The sequence below is a fragment of the Antechinus flavipes genome, chromosome 3 (assembly GCF_016432865.1).
Source record: "Antechinus flavipes isolate AdamAnt ecotype Samford, QLD, Australia chromosome 3, AdamAnt_v2, whole genome shotgun sequence".
NCBI lineage: Eukaryota > Metazoa > Chordata > Mammalia > Dasyuromorphia > Dasyuridae > Antechinus > Antechinus flavipes.
The window spans coordinates 434,946,827-434,971,545 of NC_067400.1; the positions used below are offsets into that span (position 1 = coordinate 434,946,827).

Genomic DNA, 24,719 nt, shown 5'->3' on the forward strand with positions numbered 1-24,719 from the left:
TAATATGCGGAGAGCTGTTGACCAATCAATGCCCAATTATCTGGAGAGATTTGCTATTCCTCTAAGAACCAAGGGGAGATGCGTTTTAATGTACCAAGACGTCTAGCTGTCTGTTCCCAAGTTATAAGTAGTCCTTGATCTTCTATCAGCTTAAGCAGGCTTTCTATAGCACCACTCCTAGGTGGGGCCGGGAGTGGGGGGGTTGGGGTGGGGGATGGAGAATCTTTAGGATCTGTCCCATTTCAGCCAAAAAAGGTTACTAGTTTAGTCTATTATCCTCACCTAAGTTCCTGGTCACTGGAGTCTTCTTCAGTGAAAGTAGGGTCCTTGGGCCCCACGTTGGGCGCCAAATGTGATGATCACATATTTAAAATCAGCCGGAGTCAGGAATTTAGGTTAAGGGAAAAATCTTCAATCTTTTTTCTTAGTAGAGGTGAGAGGGGATTGCGATAGCAATATGGGCAGGAAGGATTGCGATAACGATATGGGCAGCTGCGACAGGAAGCCAGCTAGCAGAGGGAGGTTGGAGCTGAAGGGCCATCGCAATTGCAACGCCAGCAGCTGTGTCAAGACACCAGCCAGCAGTCTCTCCTTCCGCTTCCCTTTCCACTCCCTTGCCTCCACCCACCAAAAACGTCATTTCCTATACAACACATCAGGACTTGTACAAAGAGTGGGCAGGGGCCATTCTATTCTTTCTCCAAGCATTTATATTAATAGAGTATGGTCCAATTACTATTTAGCCTCACGTGCTTGGGACCTCAGTGCATTAACTCAAGCCTCAGCCCATTACATAGGACAGTAATAAAAGTATACCTTGATTTGAGCACCCTTCTTTGAAGGTTTACTGAAATAATCAGTAGAATCATTGTTTGCCTTTTAAGCATTAACTAACTTTGAGATTGTATCTGTACTCTCTAGAGATTAATAGAATAGAGATTTGTACCCTCTGATATTTAATGGAAAAGAGATTTTTTTTTTAAAAAAGATAGCTTATTTTGCCAAAATGTCACATTCTAAATGATTCCCTTGGTTGAGGATAGTGCAGTTGCATTAATGTTTGAACTGCTTGATAGTTACTGTGATGCTGGATAAAGTATCAGCTGTAAATTATTTTCTGTGACTACAGAATAAAACATTGACAATAATTTTTACTAAATTTATCCTGAATACTAGAGAGTCTGAAACACATTCATTGAAATTTTTTTTCCAGGGAAGCTTGGAAATTTAATGGAATTATGACTACATAGATTAAATTTACATGCTAAATTCATTAGTGTTAGATTACAAATATTGCTAGCAAAATAGATGGCATTTTAAAGTCATATTTTTGTTTTTGTTGTTTAAAACATTGTGAAAAAAATGTTTCATTTAAAGTCAGAGCTCTAATATATTACACAGATCTCTGTTGAATTAATTTCAATTTTGCTATGTTTATAATTTTAAAATAGTATCTCATGAAGTACTTTCTATTAGGTTTACAAAGCATTTGGTAGTATAAAACATTTTCATAAGAAATTTAGATTTCTGTAGTTAAATTTTGCAGACTTCTTTCAAAATATTGGTCTATTAAAAATAATTTCCTTTATTGATATAAAAATTCATATGAAAACAACTTTTACATAACACTGAAATTTAAGACATTCTTCTCTCAAAATAAATCTTATGAGGCACCCAGTGAAAATATTACTCCCTTAGTCCAGGTAAATAAACTGAGGTGAGAAATGGATAAATAACTTTCCAAGAATCATATGGTTGTGTATCACAATTGAATGCAAGTCCAGTTCATTTTCCTTTGAACCACAGTGGTCCCTTGATTGAAAACTTTTTTTTTAAATAACTTTTTATTGATAGAACCCATGCCAGGGTAATTTTTTACAGCATTATCCCTTGCATTCACTTCTGTTCTGATTTTCCCCCTCCCTTCCTCCATCCCCTCCCCTATATGGCAAGCAGTCCTTTACATGTTGAATAGGTTACAGTATATCCTAGATAGAATATATGTGTGCAGAACCGAACAGTTTTCTTGTTGCACAGGGAGAATTGAATTCAGAAGGTATAAATAACCCGGGAAGAAAAACAAAAACGCAAGCAGTTTATATTCCCAGTGTTCTTTCTTTGGGTGTAGCTGCTTCTGTCCATCTTTGATTAACTGAAACTGAATTAGCTCTCTTTATCAAAGAGATCCACTTCCATCAGAATACATCCTCAAACAGTATCATTGTTGAGGTATATAATGATCTATTGTTTCTACTCATTTCACTTAGCATCAGTTCATGTAAGTCTCACCAGTCCTCTCTGTATTCATCCTGCTGGTCGTTCCTTACAGAACAATAATATTCCATAACGTTCATATACCACAATTTACTCAACCATTCTCCAATTGATGGGTATCCATTCATTTTCCAGCTTCTAGCCACTACAAACAGGGCTGCCACAAACATTTTGGCACATACAGGTCCCTTTCCCTTCTTTAGTATCTCTTTGGGGTATAAGCCCAGTAGAAACACTGCTGGATCAAAGGGTATGCACAGTTTGATAACTTTATGAGCATAGTTCCAAATTGCTCTCTAGAATGGCTGGATGTGTTCACAATTCCACCAACAATGTATCAGTGTCCCTGTTTTCCCACATCCCCTCCAACATTCCACATTATCTTTCCCTGTCACTCTGATTGAAAACTTAAAACAAGTTATCTTATGAATGATGTATAGGATGGTGACTCTGAAGCCTGAGGACTGATCTTTTCTATTACTGCAAATTCTTTACTGCTTGCATGACCTTACTCAAGTCAGTCTCCCTTCTTCTTCATTTACAAAATAATGGAGGGAGGTGAGCAGAGATTGTGATGGATAATGAACTAGATGATCCTTTTCTGTGACCCTGTGGTGTCTTATAATACCTGATAATGAATTAATTTTGCTCCTTCCAGGATTATTGAATACATTTTCTTCCAGTAAGTAGAAATACTTTCTTTTAGAAATAAATAATAATTTTTTGCTTCTAAGTTTGAGAAATTTCTGCCTCTTAAATACAAATAACCTTGTTTCACTTCAAAGTGTAGTGTCCCCCAACTTCTTAAACTTACCTGAGACCAACAATCCAGAGACTGGAAATATGGTAGGCCAATTTGGGAATGAAAGTGGAAACATACATAAAAAATTCTAGACACTCCCAAGTATGAGAAATGCTATCCAAAATCTAATAGTTCTTCACTGCACAATCTCTGCCAAGAGGGAGGAGTGGGGAAAAGGAATAATATCAGGGTGTAGAGAATGGGAGGATTGTCAGAGGACTGATGCCTTTTTGACAATCCCTCTGACTCTTATTATCTTTGGGAATTTTCTTTACCTCATAGTTTTTTTTCTGTCATATAGCTTAAACTCTTCTGAAGAATCAGTGTGGTAGTAGGTTTAAGGTCAGGATATATGAGGAATGACCCAGTATTCAAGATTTACTCCCTTTGCTTTTTATCTTGAGTAATGAAATTCAAGGACCTCCCTTTCCTTCCCTCTTTTTTTTTTTTTAACACACCTTTCCTTTCCCAACCACATTCTGTACTTCTTTTTTTTCCTCTATAGATAATCAAAGTAATGGGGTGCACAAGATTAGTCTCAAAGGCCTTTTCTCGTTTTAATAGTCTGTGAATTAATGAGATTTTGGCCTCTTTTAAATATACTTTAGATCAATCTCAATTTCAAGTTTTGAATGAGCCTTCCTCTGTGATCTTGAGTAACCTACTATCTCTCTCTGAGGCCTCAGTTTCTTCCTCTGTAAATTCAAGGAGAGAACACACATGATCCCTGAGAGTTCCCCCCATTGCCCAGAAGCATTTATTTATTTTTAAGCATTACTCTCTTTCTAGCCCCAACTCATAATTCTTGGATGCCAAATATGAAGAAGCAACTGACATTAAGTTATTCTCAAAACAAGCATAACAAGCATATTGTTATTAAGTTATTCTCAAATGAATTTATTAATACTATTGATTTGTACATTCTCTCCAAGGATGCTGATTGTAAACCATCTATGCCTATTTATATGTTTTCCCATAAGTTTACCAAAGGGGTTCAATGAAATGTGTTAAAGCCTTTTCTTGACTTTTCCTTTCATCATGAGGTACCTAGGCTGATAATAATGGGTAATGCACCACGTAAATGACATTGACACCATTGATAATAAATTATTATAGAAGTTTAACTAACATAAATTACTGCCCCAAACAAGGAGATGAAACATTCTGTAGAGCATTGTAATTAGCAAACACTTGAAGTAGTTGCCAAATAGAAATTTCATGACCAAAGGTAATACCACATACTCTTGTAATAAGTTTTTTTCAAAACAAAAAATGATGGATTTTCATCAGTAGTATTTTCCTACAAAATAGAAAAGTGTAGAGGATTGTAAGAACAACATGAAGAAAGCATAGCAGGAAATCCAATTAAACTGAGAACATTTAGGGGTGAAAATAGAACAAAAAGGAAAGAAAAAGAACAATAGAAAAATAGCTGCAAAGAATTTTACCACAAACTGTTTTACCATCAAGAACAGTAGACTTCTTACATTTAGGCTCTCATCACAGTTCTGAATCTGCTTGAACAAGATGAATAGAAATGACACTTAAAATTTAAGAAAAAGAATGATTATGCTAGAAGTACCACAATTGTGAGGGTATTGATGGTCAATTCATAATATGAAAGAGGAAAACATAATAAAAGTGTGGGGGAAATCTTATACCTTATTAATACAAAAAAGTAATGATCAGGAGAATATAAAAAAATAACTGGCCTTTATGCCTGCTTTCCCATTTATACAAAAATCTTTACAAATCACCCACACACAAATTGAGAAATTTTTGTTTGACGGTGTTTGTAAAGAATAGGCAGACAACTGCAAATAATACAAAATGAAACACATTTTTATCGTCTCTTAATTAAAAGCTATAGAAAATACAAGATTACATTGTATCTGTTATTTATTATTATTTTAAATAACCATTTAATTCTGTAGGATAGAAAGCTACATTAGAGACTGTCTTCCAACAAAGTGTCTTAGTTATACATCAAAATCATTCAAAATTCTTTGAAAGACACCACAGCAGTAATGACTTGCTCAATAACCTTATGGTGATAATCATCAGACAAGGCATAAAAGAGTGATGGATATCCACAAAGAATATCTTAGCAGAGATGAAAGTGATTCAGTTAAGGAAGAATTACCTGTTACTAGCAAGATCCTCCAGATTATCTTATCTTCTTCTTGTTCTTAATTGCATTATTCTATTTTCACTAAGTTTGAGCTGATTATCAACATGAGAAAACTGAGTGGTTGAAGAATGGCTATTGTCTATTAGATTATGACATGAATATGGAAGGACAATAGAACTTGCTTACATTATGTATGTCTGAGTCAGAAAATACAAGTGGACAGTGGATTGGGTCCAGAATTAAACCAAAAGAAGAGAATGGAATGGATTGCATTTTGAGAAATTTCAAAACTTTTAACAGGCCAATCTTCTCCAGGAAACAAAGGCACTTGGCATAGGAGAAGGCTAAACTAAGTTCAAATTATTCTTCCCAAGCTTATTAGCTGGGTCAAGTTGTTTAACTCTCTTAGGCATTTCAGTAAAAACCAATATTCTACCCAGTGTTGCATTGTAGTTAAACAGAGAAAGAAAAGTCTCCAAAAAGTGGAAAAAGAATAATGTTGAGAAGGTGATGGAAAGGAACATAAAGAATGTCATTGAGGAAAACGAATGCTAGAAATAGAAGGTTGACAATAGATCAACTGGGGAGGAACAAACTATAAAGAATTAAATAGGAAGCAACCAAATGACTGTGACAAGTTTGACTGCAAAGAAATGTCTAGTGACATATTGTCTTTTTTGGCCCCATGTCTTTCTTCTTCCTCTCCCTAGTGATGTTTCTGTTAATCTACAGAAGGTGCCTTTTCCTATTGCTTATTACAGGGTTTTCTGAGCTTATTGAAGACAAGAGAATTCCTAGTTAATCTCTGAAAGATGGAATGGTCTTTATTACTTTGTGATTTGTTTATTAAGGATTACCATGCCATTTTGAAGCAGTTATAGTGATCATTTCAGATCTTATCAAGTATACAAGCACAGATGGGAAATTCATAATAGCTTTTGTGAAATCTAATACTGAAGGATCTGGGATTTCCTCAGCTGGAGAGATTCAGGTGTGTGAACTTGAAAATTACACTGTCTAATACACATGATAGATATATCCTAGATTGTGCTTAAGGTGCATAGGTTAACCAGATGGGCAAAGTAAATTCATTATTCTGGTTAATTCATTATCTATATTCTTTTCCAATTAAAGAATTTTGTTTCCTTTAGAATAATAATAGCTCTTTCAGCTAGAGGTTGGAAACTTCATATAAGTAGTCCATTTGTTGTGGGTTTTGTTTGATTGGTATGTTGCAGCTATATGAATAATTTTGTTTTAGACAAAATTACTTCAGAATAAGCATTAAATTTTTATTTTAAGAGAGAAAACATACAAGCAATTTATCTATTTTTCCAAATCTTTTCCCATTCATGAAATTTTGAGAATTGCTATCTGGGAACACAGTGATTTTTGGAAGTTAAATTTTTCTCTATTTATAGGAAGGAGAAAAAAAAAATACAAGAGAAGCCAAATTCCAAGTTGTTCCATCTTAAAAGGCACTTTGAGTAGTAACAGAATATTTTAGAATGAAAAATTCATTCTATGGGCAAATTGGTTTCTTTGATTCTGACTCTATTTTTATGTCTTTGCTTCTCTCTTATGTTTCTTTCCTTTTTTCCCTGCAAAAAAAAAAAAAAGATTTTTTTTGAAACTTTGGAAAATAGCGTTAAATACTTGTTTGAAAATTCTGCATTTATGCTTTGAGTTTTGCTTTTGTTTAATGCCTTCAGAATTCTTTTAGTTCTTAGACATCCTTCTTTGTTTATATATATATACACATACACATACATACATACATAAACTTGGACAAGTTACTTCATTTCTCTCAGCCTTGCTTTTCTCATCGGTAAAATGAAAGGATTAGACTAGCTGGCATTCACGTACCTTCTATCTCTAAATTTATGATCATATGTTCTCATCTGCTCTTTATTCTTAGACATTGTTTTCTTATATCTCGGACATTTTTTAAAAATGAGAATTAATTTCCTTTTTAAAGTGTAAGCAAATGCAAAAATAGAATTGGTATATGAAAGTTCATTCCTTTTGTTTTTAAGGATATAGGTATCATGCATATAAAAGCCTTACTATATTAAAGAAGATTATAATGAATTTATTAGTAATTAGTATTAGCATAGTATCAGTAAGAATCAGCATCCACATAATAGAGAAATCCATTCTAAGGATTTAGAGAAGGGTGTAAATAGAGTGTGACTTTCAAATGCAAGAGCTAATCACTTCACACCTCTCAGATTGTCTAAGATGACAGGAAAATATAATAATAAATGTTAAGAGGAAATGTGGGAAAAATGGGACACTAGTACATTGTTGGTGGAGTTGTGAACTGATTCAACTATTCTGGAGAGCAATTTGGAACCATGCCCAGAGGAATATAAAACTATATATCCCTTGATCCAGCTGTTCTCTATTGGGTCTATCCCAAAGAAATTATAAAAAAGGAAAAGGGGAGGGGGACAGTTAGGTAGCACGGTGAATAGAGAACCAGCCCTGAAGTCAGGAGGACCTGAGTTCAAATGTGGCCTCAGACACAACACTTCCTAGTTGTGTGACCCTGGGCAAGTCACTTAACTCCAATTGCCTCAGCAAAAAAAATAAAATAAAATAAAAAATAAATAAAAATAAAATAGGGGAAAGGATCTACATGGACAAAAATGTTTGTAGCAACAAGGAACTGGAAACTGAGTGGATGCTCGTCATTTAGGGAATCACTGAATAAGTTATGGTGTATATGAATGTAATGGAATATTATTGTTCTCTATAAGAAATGAACAGACTGGTTTCAGGCCTACATGAATTGATGCTAAGTAAAGTGAGTAGAACCAAGAAAACATTGTATACTACAACAAGATTATGTGATGATCAACTCTTATGGATTTAGCCCTTTTCAATAATGAGGTGATTCAAGGCTATTCCAATAGATTTATGATAGAGCCATCCACATTCAGAGACATGACGGTGTTGGTTTGCTTGTTTTTCTTTTCCTCTTTCTTAGATTATTTTTCCCCTTTTGATCTGATTTTTCTTATGCAACATGACAAATATGGAAATATGTTTAGAAGAATTGTACATGTTTAATCTATAGTAGATTGCTTGCTATCTAGGGGAGGAGAGAGGGAGTGGAAGAGGGGAGGAAAGAGGGAGTAGAGGAAGAGAGGGAGAGAGGGAGAAAACTTTGGAACACAAAGTTTTACGAAGTTGAATGTTGTAAAGTATCTGCCTGTATTTGGAAAAATTAAAATTTACAAATCAAATTTCAGTTATGTTAGGTGTATTTTAGAGACTAGCCTAATTTTACAACTTAATGATTCATTATTACTAATTTCTTAATTTACTCTTTACTGATGTTCTATATAAGAATCAGTTTACTTCAGTGTAGATGTATCAGTATCTAATCTGTACAGAGCACTGAGATAATTGTTGAGGGAGATATAAGACTCAGTGTATTTAGTAACTAAAATGCTTAACTTAAGAATCAGGAAAGCCTGAATTCAAATCATGCCTCTGAACATAGGCAAGTCAACTAACCTCTTAAGAGTCCCAAGTTCCTTTATTTGAAAAATGGGCATTATGATAACCTATTTGCAACCTTTGAAGCAACTTATATGTGCATATTGTATTGTTATTGTGATTGTTGTTGTTATTATTATTATTATTACCATCTCTGATTTCTCGGGTTTAAAATAAATACTGGTGAGGGAATTTCCTCTACTAATTACAACTGTTATACAACCAATAGTGATAAAGACCTGCCTAGTATACTAAGAGTGAATACTTAGGATCACAGGGCCATTATAGGTTCGATGAAGACTTGCCCATTTTTCTTTTAGTATTAAGGAGAAATAAGGCATCATTTCTGCCTTTGGAACTAATTATATTTTTAAGTCATTTTCAGATTCTAAAGCACAGTCTATATTCTCATTTCGTTCACAAATTGTAGAAGTGGCTGCCTGTGTTATTCTTCTCTTTATACAGATGAGAAAATTAAGGAACATAGAGGTGAATTGCCTTTGCTGAGGGTTGAACAGTTAGTAAGATTCAGAATCAAGATTCACACTTAGCTCTCCTAACTTAGAGTTATTTTTCTCTTTCCACAGCTCCTTCAAGGAATCTAAGATTTAGAAGAGTAGATAACATACACAAATAAATATAACAAAGTGTAGAGTATAATCAATGCTCGAGAGATTGAAATACTGTATTTCCTTAGTGATTTGTATACAAATTTGTGTATGTTAGAAGATACCTTAGAGAAAATTTTGGGTTTGAATTAGATGGTCCTAAGATCTTTTCTGATTAATTCTAAGGTCCTAAATGAGTATTAGTATCCTCACTTGATAAATAAGTAAACAAGGGATAAAGAGGGTTTTTTTTACTATTTACCCAAGACAACATATAACAGTTAATGTGGCAAAACTGGGATTTTAACTTCATTGTTGCTTATAATTCCAATGTTCTATTATACCATATATCAGTGACTTTGCAATCTTGTAAGGGAATTTTTTATTTTGTTTTTTTGTTCTAGATCCTGCAATTCCACTGAGAGAGAACTCCTGGTAAGAAAACTACTCCTAATTCAGATCATCATTGATTCTGCAATGTAGAGTCATACATAGATACTTGCCTACAGCACTGAGAGTCTAAAACAACAACAGGTCATGTAGCTGCTATGTGTCAGAAGGAAGATTTGAACCCGGGTCATTTTGACTTGTAGATTTGTTCTCTAGCCACTACTAGATGTCTATATGTAATAAACATAACACAGTATAGAATGTGATGGTCAATCAAATCATTGACATGAATTTACTAAGGACTTACTCTTTTGCCAGACAACTCCTGGACAAAGAATAAAACAATCCCTGTTCTTATTAAGAAGCTTACATGATAGCCCAGGAGAAGAAAAAGTGACTGCAACACTTTTAAATTGGTAGAGTGTTTATAGTTTGGGGAAATGGAGAATGCTTTATGGATTTGAACAAACCTTTGAAGGAATTCATTAGGCACAGATGAATGAGTGGGAATTCTAAGCTTAGAGGCAAGTATAAACAAAAGCACAGAAGTAGAAAACCATTGGATACACTTGGGGAATAGACTAACTCAGCACTATCAGGAAGCCAAATTAAAAAGTTCAAAGAAACATAAGGGATAGTTGGTGTGATCTGCAAAAATTTCAGGAAGAAGGATGAGTGAGGGAAAAGTCATTGAATAAGTATGCCAGTTAGAAGGTCATTGATTGGTGACTTTGGAGATTAGAGTCTTTGCATCCAGTCATTTCTCTTTCCAGTTGTCTTCATATATGTGGCAAATTGATTTTTCCAAGTTACAGTCTGTTCATTTATCTCACTTGCTTCAGAATCTATGGTGATTACCTATTAAATCCAGAATAAAATACAAACTTCTTGAAGCCTCTAGAGTAGCACTACAGCTTACTTTTCTAGATTAATTTCACATCACTACAATACTCTTTATGTTTTCTGTATCCTAGCCAAGTTGCTGTTCTTGCTGTTCCCCAATGTTCCATCTTTTTTTTTTGTCTTTCCATAGTTTGTCTGTTGTGCCTGGAATACTCTTCCTTCGTTGCTTCTAGCTTTTGGTATCTCTAGCTCCTGTCAAGGCTCAATTCAAGTGTTCCTTCTTATTTAACATGTCTTGATTTTTTTTTCAATTGTTAGTGCTTTCCTTATTTAAATTACATTATTTATGCTTAGTATTTATTTAGTTATATAAATGTTTTTATTCCCTTAACCTCTCACTCCAGCTGCAGTCCAGCATATTGTAAACTCCTTGAAGCAGGAATTATTTTCTCTGTGTTCTCAGTACCAAGCATAGTGTCTGGGATTTATTGGTATATAATAATCAATTGTTGAATTTAATTAATGTATCATCTAATAAGATAAGCTTACTAATATAACCTTAAGAAAGGTAAGAAGGAGAAATGTAGGTACAGATTGTAACAGTTTAACTGGAGCCACTGATTGATGTAGAGGGCTGAAAGTCTTGAGTCATTGCACTGAGATTGGTTCAAGCACTTAGGGCTAATTACTGATTGGACAATACTCTATGGGCATATGCTTGGAAAATGGTCCTTCTCACTATCCTGTGCTGGCTCAATGACTGGTGTATACAGAGGATTATAGGAGAGACTAGGGGGTGGAGTAAGATGAGCCAGAGACACACTTTGGCGGTAGACAAGGGAGAAGTTGGTTGCGGAGACTCTGCTTCCAATCCTGTTCAATCCTGCGGCTAAGGACCAAGAATAAAGACTAAGGACTTTTGCTTATCCTGACTTCAGTTGATTCTGGGGTATCCTGGGTGCTAGCATGATCGTCACAGATTGAGGATTTTTTTTGAATTATTATTAAAGAGAGAAAGGGTGAGATTAATGTTAAATGGATTATTAAGCAATATTTAATTACTTTCAAGCAGTAATTCCTTAATGATCAGTTCTATACAATAATATTCCTTTGTATTCTTTCAGCTTCTATTCTTGGCACAGATAACTTAGTGGTATAAATTCAGTTCAGCGTGCCTTTTTAAAAAATTATCTTTTCTTCATTGTGAGATTTGATCAAATTCATTGGCTAAAATACCTCGAAGGTTTTAGCTTGTACCACTTGTCCTGATTACTTTTTTTTTTTAATCCTTGCACTTCTAAATGACTTAACTTTGCCTGTCAGAATTATTGGAACACTTGTGAGCTATAGGGTAGGATTCATCAGGGATCGAGACATTAAAAGATTCAAGGAGAAGGGAGTAATTAATGAAGCAAAATTATTTAGGGTAGAGGTGGGAAGAGGTTGAGATAAAATCAAGAACATAGATAACTTAGTTTAGTAAATAGGTCCATATCCTTCTCTGAGATAGGAGGGAAAGAAGAGGATAAGAGTTCATTTATAAAAGTGAATTGAGATGTAGAGAGGAACTGGCCCAAGGAAGCCAACAAAGCTGCAATCCCAACAGACAGATTTTGATGCATGTATGAAGGGAACAGGCATTTTTGTTAGTTTGTTTGTTTGGTAGTACTTAATAGGTGCCAGGCAGTGTGCTAAGAGCACACTGGAAGTTTGCCTCAGGAATCTGATATTTTATGTTTATTGATTGCATTTTTATGATACAGTTACATTCTACATTCTGTTTACAGCTGCTTAAAGAAATTTAGATGAATTTTGAGATGTCTTTCAGATTTTTTCCCCTTTCATTCCAACATTATTTGATGGGATGGAGGCCAGAAGGGTTTTATTTTAACTTAATTCGCATGTTTGGGTAAGAAATGATTTATCAAAAATAAAAGTTTCTTTCTTCAATGTGTAATTTATACTTTCACAAAATTCCTTCATTAATCTTGGTACAGCAATGACCATCATTTCATAGTTTCATTAAGCATCATCATGATGCTTGATTTATTAGGGAGCATTTTGAGTCTGTGTATGTTGATGTAAAATTTCATCATCAAGAAAAAAGAATGATACAGAAAACTCTACTACTTCTCCATTATTTTTCCACTATTAACAATAACCACTCTTCCGACATCCACTGTCATAATCAAGATTAAGGTCTTTGTCAAGACATATTTCATATTATATATATGTGTGTGTGTGTGTGTGTGTGTGTGTATGTTTGTGCTGGGGCAATTAGAATTGTATCTTGCCTAGGGTCACAAAGCTAAAAAGTGTTGTATCTGAAGTCAGATTTGAACACAGGTCCTCCTGACTTCAGAGCTGGTGCTCTATCCAATGCACCACCTAGTTGCCTGTGTGTGTGTGTATATGTGTCTGTCTGTCTGTTTGTCTTCTTGTGCTTCAGTAGGAGGATGGAGAGAAGAGCTGATTTGCACCACCCCCTTATTTCTTCCAAGAGCTTCTAAGGCCTGGAGTTTTGACCCGTTCTTTTGAGAGATTTTGCCAGCCAGCTCTTTAAGAATTGTTTATTATAGTGTTGTATATTTCTTATCAACTGAACATATATGAAGCTATGTAGATGATTTTTATGAGGTTCCTATATATATTTTTTAATGTGTCAGTGATGAAGTTTTGGAGCATAGTACCTATAGTTTCATTTTCTCCATAAGCGCTGTGATTTTTATTTGCCAGTTTTGCATAGGGTGGTGCTTTTGGGGAATACATGTCTCACATATGTGGCAAAACTTACTCTACAAGCTCTGACAGGTTCTTCCAGTTTTGAAAATCTTCAACTAAGGCTCCAGTGATACTATATGTTGGCTGTTTAAAGTGTAATTAATTGTGCACAAACTCATCACCAGGAATTTGGCCATGTGGAATTCAAATAATAGAGCAAAATTGTCTTTAGTTTGATATAATACCCTTCTACTTAGTTGTTTTGGCAGTAGGAGGAAAGAAAACTGCTATACTAAAAATTATAAGCAGCTAGATGGGTCACTGGATAGAGTGCTGGTCCTGGAGTCTGGAAAACTTGAGTTCAAATTCTGCTTCAAGCACTTACTAGCTAGCTGTGCAATCTTAGGTCATTGAACTTCCCTTTGCCTTAATCCACTGGACAAGGCAATGGGAAATCACTCTAGTGTCTTTGTCAAGAAAACCTCATGGACATTATTTGTGTGCCATGTTCCAGATAGTCATGAAGGGTCTAACATAAATGAACAACAATAGTGCTAAGCATCAAATTTACTGTCACTTTTGGTATTTTAAATTAGATTTTTATTTAATGAGTTAATATGCAGTCAGAGAAATAGAACTATATCTATACTCACAACACTAAGTGAAAGTTGAAGGCATAAAGCTGCAATTCAAGGAAAGAAAGACTCATAGATTCTTCATTTCAGAGAGGTGAATAAAAAGAGTAAGATGCTTTGTGTCCCTCAAAAACAAGGGGAAATAATTTTATAAACTCTTACATTAAAGTTTACAATATTCCAATTAAACATAAGCAAATAGGTCACCATGAAGATAAGTAGAGCTTATGCACCAATGTTGCAGAGGGTGAGGACATAGAGAATCCTATTATTCAATCAACAAGCATTTCTTAAGCAACTCCCACTGTGCCAGGTACTGGAAATATGCCAAAAAAAAAAAAAAAAAAAAAAGGAACAACCCTGCCTTTAGAAAACCCCTTCATTTTATCAACAACTTGACAAAAACCTTCAAACTGTCAATAAATGTCTCAATATACAATGTTTAAACTACCCCCAAAACTAAATGCCTTCATAAAGAATACTTTCATTTATATTAAAAAGTTATATGTATACTTTTACTATTTTCTAAATTTTATTTTTTTGTAAATATTGGTGCCTTTTTTTTTTTTTTACATCACAAGTTATTTCAGGATATAATTCCTAAACAATGGACTGGCCTTTGTAACAAAAATATAAATTGGCCCCAATTTTTTTTTATTTACACTATGAATATATTATACTTTGCATAATGCATACATTTCTGCAATATTTTTTCCATAGGACTATAGAATGTTAGCACTGAAGAGATCTTAGGTATTATTTAGCCTATTGCTGTTACTCAGAAGGGATCCCTATGGAATGCATATTGATTTAAAGAACTACAAATTAACATTATCTATATTCTATAGGTATCACATAATATTATACAATAATATTTATTTTATTAACTTTAAATTAAAATTTAATTAATTCCAATCTCTAGACAATAGATATAATGAAAAGAGTAAGGAATTTGGAATCAAAGACCTAGGCTCAAATCCCACCTACTGCCTATGGGACCTTAGACACATTATTTAACAATTTCTGGCATATAGTAATAAATGTTTCTTGGTTAATTGACTGAGCCCTGGCCAATGTTTTTTGTACTATAAATATTTCAAGGATTATTATACCTTTACTTCTGCCCTACCAAATCTGAATTCATATTTTTCTTTCTTACTATCAGTTATTAAATTTAGTTAAGACGGGTATTAAATTCCCTGAAAGTTTAAAGTAATAATAGTATAACATCTTTATCAGAACTTGAAGGAAAGTACAATACTTATACAATTTCCCTGAACATTTCTTCCAATAAACAAACGTCAATGGCATTGTTGTCAAGGTAGTTCTTAGGAACTATTTTTCCTTTTTAAAAAAAATTTTTTTTGAACAAATTACCACAATTATTTTTTGAGTTAGCAAAAATACAGAACTTCATTTACAAGAACAAAAGTTCAAAACTGTCAAAGGAATTAATGAAAAAAAAATATAAAGGAAGGAGACAACAGTTCCAGATCTTAAACTATACTATAAGCCAGTAATTATCAAAACTATCTGGTACTGGCTAAGAAATAGAAAGGTGGATGAGTGGAACAGAGTAGACATATAATATATAGTAGTAAACTATTAATGTCACCTTTTGTCTGGAATGTAAGTGAATTCTTACTCTAAAGTTTAAATCTTTATATTCCATTTGGTAAAAATTGTTGGGAAAGCTGGAAAACAATCTGGCAGAAACTGGGTATAGATCAATATCTTAACATCATTTACCAAGATAAGGTCAAAACTAGATATAAAGGGAGATGTAAAAAAAAAAATAACTAGAAGATGATGGAACATATTACCCATCACACTTGTGAATAGGAGAATTTATGAATAAACAAGAGATAGAAATCATTGTAATATGTAAAGTGAATAATTTTGATTACATTAAATTTGAAAGGTTTTATACAAATAAAATAAATGTAGCCAAGATTAAAAGGAAAGCAAAAACTAGGGAAGAGGAATTTTATAGTTTTTCAGATAAAAGTCTCATTTCAAATATATAGAGAATATGAATCATTCCTCAATTGATAAATGGTTAAAGGATATGAACAGACAATTTTTCAATGAAGAAATCAAAACTATACATAGTTATATAAAGAAATGCTCTAAATCATTATTGATTTAAACAATTTGAGATGTTTTACATCCATCAGATTAGATAAAATAATAGAAGGGGGAAATTACATGTTGAAGTGGATATGGAAAAATGGAATATTAAAAGATTATTGATGAAACTGTGAAATGATCCAACATTTTGAAGAATAATCTGGAATTATTCTAAAAGAGTTATAAAACTGTGTATATATCCTTCAACCCCAATATCACTGTTAGGTGTGTTTTCAAGTGATAGGAGAAAAGGAAAAGAACTTCTATGTCCTAAATATGTAGTACGGGAAAAGTACTAAGAGTACAGGAACATTCAGGTGAAGAAAACAATTGAATTTGATGAGATTAGAGAATAGGGAGGGGAGTAATAGGAGAAAAGCCTAGAAAGATAGGAGGATCCCAGCTCATAGGATCTTTGAATGCTAGACAGGGAAATGTAAATTTTATTCAATAAGCAGTAGGGGAGCTTTTGAAAATTTTTAAGCAGCATGATGGGACTAGTTATTTGAAAAACCGTTATTTTGGTAGGAGTTGAAAGCATGGAGTTGGGTAGACATACCTTAGAAAGTTATTACAATGTTTCAGTAATGAATGGAATTTAACAAACTGTTGGGTATAGATACAAAATATCCCACAGGGGTGGAATGGTAAGATTTCATACTTCTTAGGATATGAGATGTAATGGGGAAGAAAGGTAAAGATAGCATTAATTTCTGAGGTAATGAGCATGATTCTACAGTATTCAGGAGTTAGGAATAAAGTAAGGACAGGAAAAAGGAAGCCAGTAGTGTGAATTGCCCACAGTTTGGATCAGCCAGAATAGGTAACTACCATGGGAAGACAGTAAAACTAGAACAGTGATGAAAGATTTGAGATGGGGGTGAGAATAGAGAAAGTGGGGAAAGAGAAATTGAGGAACTTAAAGAGGTGATTTGAATTTGATGAGTCAAGAATTTCATCATAATTCTGATAATACATTAAAAAATGTAATTTACTTCTTAATAAAGATATATATTAAATATACGTGATAAGTTGATTATTTTATATAATTTACTTTAAGCAATTTTTTTCCCTTTTTTCATTGTATTAAGAAATTTTACATGTTTTTTGGCATTTATAATTTGAGTAATTTTTAGTGGTGCTTTGTAAACTTATTCAGATGCATATATACACATACTCCTTCAACTTGTAACCTTCTATATCAAGGACATGTATTTATGAACTGATTGGGATTAGGATGTATAGAACAAAATTTTACTCTGTGCTAAACAAAATGACTCCTGGAATCAACCCATGTGTTTAGTTTGATTATTCTAAATCTCTTCTCCCAAGAACAATCAAACTTTTAGAAAGTGCTATTTTTTCATTGCTTTCTTTGAAGTTACCAATTATTTCTTAATTGCTAAATTCACAGATGTGGATTTTTCTTAGTTCATATATATGAGTAGACTAGAAGGGTAAAGTATTTGAAGATAGTAATTGTTTCACTTTTTGTAATTATTCCCCCAATGTCTAGCTTCAGTGCTTGTCACATGGTAGGCACTTAATAGGATGCTTTTTTTCTCGATTCACTAACCATCCTCATCTACTAGATAATTTTCTTCTTGCTGTGTTTTTTTTTTTTTTTTTGGACATTGTTCTCTTTGTTTTACCTCCTGCCTTGATGATCCCTCCATCTTAATTTTCTTGTCAGGTTTGTGGGGACTTTATATTCTTTCAACTACTGCATTTGCAGCCTTTATATTATCCTCAACTCCTCATTTTTCCTCACCTCATATATTCATACAGTTCAGTTGTCAAATCTTGTAATTTGTTCTTTTACAATGTCTGTCTCATCTAACTCTTCCATTTGAGTCCTCATCAGCTTTGCCTAGACTAAGCACTCATTTCCTAATAATTGGTCTCTGCCTTTAAGCTTTCCTTTCCCATCAATTGTCTGCTTGGTTGCCAAGGTGATACTCCTAAAGCACAGGTCTGACCACATTACTCCAATGCTTAATAAACTCCAGTGGCTCCCTGTTATAACTAAAATCAAGTACAAGCTCCTTTATTTGGCTTTTAAAGTGTTTCACAACCTGGCTCCAATCTATCTTTCTAGGCTTCTTCATGCATTGATTGTTTTCAATGTGTTCCATCATCCAACCAAAGGATTATTTTTTCTACTCTTTATACATGATTCTTCATTTCCAGTCTCCATGTTATTATCCAGGCTGTCCCCAGTGACTGGAGTGTATTCACCTCCACTTCTTAGAACCCCTAGTTCCCTTCAATGTTCAACTCAAGTGGAGTCTTTTACATCAGACCTTTCTTGATTTTTCCAAGTGCTAGTGTTTCCCCTCATTCCAAAAATTGCCTACATTAATTTTACTTGCTAATCTATTTCATATGTACTTTGTAAATTGTTCATGTAATATACCTACGTAACTAATTTGAAAAATATACATAACTAATTAAAAGGAGGAATTCTTTTCATCATTATATTTGTATCTCTAGCACACCTAACAGTGTGTCTGACACATAGTAGCCACAGAGATGGGATAATTTGATTGGTAGTAAAGGCAGATTTATAGTATGATAAAGAATCTTATATAATTAGATTTTACTGTATATTTTTGTTCTCAAATTTTTTTGGTAAAAATGATTAAGAATGATAGTGTGGGCTAATGGGGAAAAAAAATCTGAATTCTGTTATTAGTTCTGGTTCTCATTTTTTGATGATAAAACCATTTAACCTCACTAGATCTATTTCTAACTTGTAAATTGAGAATGTTGAGTTTAGATCATGCCTAAAATCCTATCCAGCTCTCAATTTTATGATCTTTATGTCTATATAATACCTAGGGTAAAGGGTAAGAGGGAGGGAGCTATAAAGATAAATAATATAATTTACCAGGATACTTAAGAGTATCTTTTTTTTTTTTTTTTTTTTTTTTTGCAATCTAGCTCCAATCTACATTTTTTAGGCACTCTCTATTCCAGCCAAATTGGCTTATGTACCTTCTGCCAAACCTTTATAGGTTATCTCTCTCTACCTCTTTTGCCTTTTAGAATTCTGAACTTCCTTCATGGTGTAGTGCAGTGCTTCCTGATGCTATTATTGAAAGGATTGCATTTGTAATCCTAGCTTTAGAATCATAAAATGTACAAGGTTTTTATGCATACATAACAGTTTTGGCATAACACTGCAAAAAATAAGGTCCATCAAAGCTAGATTAAGTGATTGAGGTGCCCAAGCAAGATCTCCTCTACCCACTCTACCAGTCTAAGAAAGGGTCATTCAGAAATTGTTGAACATGCAATTCAGAGTGACATTCTAAAATTTTGTAATTCGAAATTTACAAACTTAAATATACAATAAAGTAATTCAATTTAATGTTTTTGTGTTTGTAGATTATAACTTCACAAATTTAAAGTTTAAAAGTTCATTGACTATATGATTTGTTACATGATGTTTAATGAATTAGAATATGTATAAAAGAGGTATATATATATAGTCCCTAGAGATTTAATTCCTCAGCTGTGAGTATTCATGATAAATTTCATCAGGGGCTTGTTCACATTGAACAGATCCCTGAAAGAAAGTTATCAGAATATTGATTGGTGGAAACTGAGGAGAAAGGGGCATTACAATTATAGAGAATCTTGTGATGAACAGTCTAGAGGTGGCAAAGAGTGAATCATTATTCTATATTTTTCTATATGTAATAGTATAGAAAAATCCCTGACTCACTTGAGCCAGAAATGAACATATCTATAATAGTGTTGTTGTTGTTTTTAAAGAATAGTTGGGGTTACAATATTTTACTGGCTGAGATTAAATTTTCTTCCTGTTTTTGTACTCCAGCTTTATCCACTAGCATATGTAGAATAACTTGCTACCATTGTGAGATACTTTCTAATGATACATTCCCAATTATTAAGCTTTGAAATATTGTTTAGAATAAATGGCTGCCTGTGGACTTTGCAATATAAATGTTCTGCAATGCAAATTCCATTCAATTAAATGTCCATATTAATGGAAAGCTGCAGGGGTAAAGATAAACCAAAAAAATAAATAAATAAATAAATAAATAATGTGTTGTTTCCTACCACTCTTAACTAACTTTTTTGAATCTAATATAAATTGCATAATGGTACTTAACCTGACAATAAGGTAAAATTCTAAACAAGTTTGGCTTTTGAAGTCTAGAAAAATATTTTACAATTTATGTTTGCTTTCCAATACTTTTTTCCTAAGGAGATTTAGATTTTGATGTTATAAATACTAATTATACATTTGTTAGATTTTTAAATTATAAAATAAGGTTACCCTATGTCATCTTGGTAAAAAGCTAAAATTTTAACTATACTCCTTTCTGCTTTGCATGCTGCTATTTGCTTTGAGAACAGGGTACTCCTTAAGCAACCAGAAAGCTTTCCTTTCATATATAGTTTAGTATTCGAAAAATTGACTCAAAAATATATGCCTAGAAATTAGAACAGTTGTCTACTAAAACTAAGGTGTTGGGTTTTAGTTACAGTTTTACAAAATACACACATTTTCCATACCAGCTAGCTCAATATATATATATATATATATATATATATATATATATATATATATATATATATATATATATGGACCTGTCAACAGGGGATGATAGAATACATATGTGATAGTACAGCTTATCCAGTTCAGATGAGAAAATTGAGGTACAGTAAGGAGAAATGACTTGTCTAAAGCCATAGGTTGCACATGACCAAATTAGAAATTCCAGGATTAAATTTAGGACTCTTGTCTCCTTCATAAACACGGACATCTACTATAGCAGTTTGTGTACAGCTTCTGTATAGATAGCATATCTAAGAAATTAATGAAGGTTCATTTTTGTGTTAAACTTCATATAAGCATTATGTTTTCAAACTTTATTTTATATAATTTTTCATGTCGTTGTTCATGTCATATCTGTCACAGAGGTTATTTTTTTTTCCTGTTGTGCTAGCCATCTATTGGGAATTAAATAATAAAGTGAGTATATTTAAATTTTAAGCATAAGGGTAAAGTCAGCAGTTACTTTGTGTATTATATTAAATTGTTATTTTCATTAACAGACATAATACATTTATAGTGATCTAAAGTGTCAACATCTAAAAAATAAAATAGAGAAACAATAATATTGAAAAGGAAGCACAAAATGTAATTTAGTCTTTGACTGAAAAGTGACATTTACTGTCGCAGTTATCTTTAGCATCTTTTTTTGTGCTCAGATAAACAATGCTAGTGCCTACTTGCTGAAACATTAGATAAAACTAATAAAAACTTTGAGGCCTAGAAAAGCATTTCACTGTGTTGGTTAATTTATATGCCATGAAAAATTGAATTATGGAAAGAGCTCGTTTGGGAGAAAGAGGACTTGGGTTCAGATCCCACCTCTGATGCTTACTCCTTTTATAATGTGTGTGTGTGTGTGTGTGTGTGTGTGTGTGTGTGTGTAAATATAGATAGGTTGATATAACTATAACTATATTGCATTTAATTTTTTTTTTAACTGTTTCTTCATCTGCATAATGAAAGTGCTAGAGTAGAAGTCCTCTGAGGTTCTTTCCAGATGTAGATTGACAGTAGGATCCTAGGAGTGAATGCATTGTTCATGAGAGTTTATATGAGTCTGATATAGAAATATGAGATTGATACTTATATCAATGAAGGATTGTAAAAGATGTAGTTTCCCTTTGTTTTATCCAAGGAGTATTGGAACCAAACTTATTTTATATAGATGCTAAAGCATTTTAAAAAATTTTGAAGGAAGAAATGCACAGTAAAATATGCTGGAGTGTTTGTGGGTGCCAAATTCAAAGTTCTGAAATAAGCTATTAAAAAATTGAGGAAATTTTATGAATAAGCAGAAAAATTGTATATGAATATGACTGTGAACTGTCTTAAGGAGCTTTATATATATAGGATCATAGCTTCCAGATCATCAGTTTAGGTTTTTTAAAAAATAAGGAATTATTAGAATTTATTGTACTTAAAAGAACATTTATCAGTTATATACTATAACTAGGTGAGTCCATAAAATACTCAGTATCACTAGGAAGGACTTTGAAAATAAAAAGAAAACTATTGTGGATATCCTATTGCTTCTGAATTACAGATATGTTGGCTTTCATTTCTTTATCTTAAGACTATTATAAGGATTGACATAATTATTGCATTACTGACAGTAGACATGTGGTTTTTTAAAAACTGCCTTTCAAAGATTTTCACTGGAGTTTAATTTGTGATTGCAAAAAATTAAATGCCTAAATGAATATCAGGGAATGGATGTTAAGATAAATTTCAGTACACTAATAAAATACAATGGAGAATGAAATGATAATGACAGAACTCTATGGAATATTGTGAGGGGAGGGAGAAGGAGAAAGCAAAGCCAGAAGAATTGAGTCACCATACCAAAAGAAATATGTGGGAAATACATCTTATAGGTTGAATTTCATCTATTTAAATATAAATGGTTGCAAAACAAGTTCATTATTTGTATTGATATTTAATCCTTTTTATTATAAACTTATATAAATACAAACTCAAATACAAATGATTTTAAGGATTTTAAGAGAGAAAATAGAACATATCAGAAAGTTTAAAGAATGGAATTACATGATCAGGTAAGGGAATAGAGATACATGAGAACAGACTCAAAAAAATTGTACTTTTCTGCTTGGAAAGACAATTCCACATAACAAGCATTAAGCATCTGTTGTACTAGCTAGGACAGGAAATACAAAGACAAAATGAGAAATGGTCCCCACCCTCAATGAGATCTATTATATTGGAGGAAAGGTGTTTTATGAAATACACACACACATACACATTTATATATACATATACATAATGTAAGCCAGGAGAGTGACAAAGGCTTAAGAAAGATTTTAGTAAGAGTGGCAAAATCTACAAAAATATTATAATCTACATGGTAATTACATAAATTTTTACACAAAGCATCCATCAGAATATCTGAATGAGGAAAAACCCTTGAAATTTACAACAAATTTATATAAGTATATACATACTATTCCTACACAATAGATTGTAAAATTTTGAAACTCACTGATTACCCTTTTATGAGATGATACTTTCCTAAAATACAATTCAGTTTTGTGTGGTTTTTTAAAAGTCAGAGTTTATTCCTAACTTTGAGGTGAACTCAGGGAGGACAACCACGCTTTCAGAAAGAAAGTACACTTTTTGGTAACACCAAAGCATTGCTATAGCAGAAATGATTGTTTCCCTTTGACCAACCTGGTAATAATTCCCATTTCCACATTTAGTTAGTCTAGTTCTTAGACAACTAATGCCTAGGATTTCAGGGACCCATCATTTCTAGTTAGCAAATTTTATCAGACCTTCCATTTACTTCTAAAGGTAAGGACCAACTTCATACTGTAATGAGGCATCTAACCACTTTGTAACAAAAGGCACACATGATTATGTGAACTTTATATAAAAATAGTTCTTTTTATAATGATATACATTTAAATGGCAAGAACTTATTTGGCTGAGTCATATGTATTGTAGACTTTGGGAAGAACTTGATGTATCTAATTATTATTGAAGGCTTGACTACATACTTTAGCAATGCAAAAGCATTTGATTTCTATGATTTGTTACTTGTTCTATTTTATATTAACATGGTATAATCCAAAGCAAAAATCCTATATGAGGAGGCAGTATAGGATGGCTATTTGTTGTTCTCAAAATTTAAGTTTTTTAAACTTTACCTATAGAAAGGGCTAGTGAAAAATACTTGCATATCACATGTTGAAAAAGGCACAGAAGATGATATTTATCCCTATAGTCAAAAAGTAAGTGGAAAGTGAACTTTTATAATAAAAGTAGATAGCAGTCATCAGTAGTAGGGTGTTATGAGACAAGAGCACTAAACATCCAAACGAATGGGTAGTGCATACCAGAAATGATTCAGGTTCAAAATCAATATTTTTGCTTTTGGTGAAACTAGACTTATTGATGAGAACACTTTGTAGTGAAAGGTGTCAGCCATTGGCTTTGTAATCAGACAGCCACATGTCTCAAAGCTCATTAGTGACTGTCTAGTGACCCAAAGCCTGCCCTTAAAACAGAAGTGCTATGCAGCCATCATTAGCACATATGCCCTCACCACAGTGAATACTGATGAGTTGAATGGAAAATTCTACAAGGATATGGACAGACTCATCACAGCAATACCATTATCTGTTGATTGTCCTGAAAAATTCATCACTTGAATTGACAGCAGTGCCAAAATATGAAGAAAAGTAACTAGACTTCACAGGATTGGAAGGCTCAACAATAATGGTCTCAGCAAGTGTGCCAAGCATTAATGTGTGATCATTTATGTCACTGTCGGGGTAAAAAGCATTGTGGATGCAGACACTCAAGATTTAGAGTTGAATTTCATTAATTATTTCTTTGTGTGACTGTCACTTTTGAAAGGAGGTTGAAATGACCACAGCTATGTTGCTGAATTCTAGAATGAACATTGTAGTAGATTTCAAACTTTGATTTTTAAAACACCTCTCATATTGCAGGGTTGCTATACAGCCTATTGAAGCAGTCCAACATTAAGTTTCTGAGGAATGAAGTCAGTTATTGGATGAAATAAGCTCCCTACGTAGACTGTAAGTCTTGTGAGGTTAGGGAT

The 24,719-nt window shown here is 33.0% G+C and overlaps 1 protein-coding gene across 25 annotated transcripts in view; it reads left to right on the plus strand.

The window, feature by feature from the left end:
* Positions 1–24,719, plus strand: part of BAZ2B (bromodomain adjacent to zinc finger domain 2B) — a 330,327-nt gene that overhangs the window by 159,236 nt on the left and 146,372 nt on the right. For 23 of the 25 annotated variants that reach the window (XM_051986301.1, XM_051986311.1, XM_051986312.1 and 20 more), the window contains one exon: positions 9,727–9,757. The exons of the other annotated variants lie outside the window; for them this stretch is intronic. The gene's annotated coding sequence lies outside the window, so the exon portion shown is untranslated. The remainder of the gene's footprint in view (positions 1–9,726; positions 9,758–24,719) is intronic. 25 annotated transcript variants of the gene reach the window in all.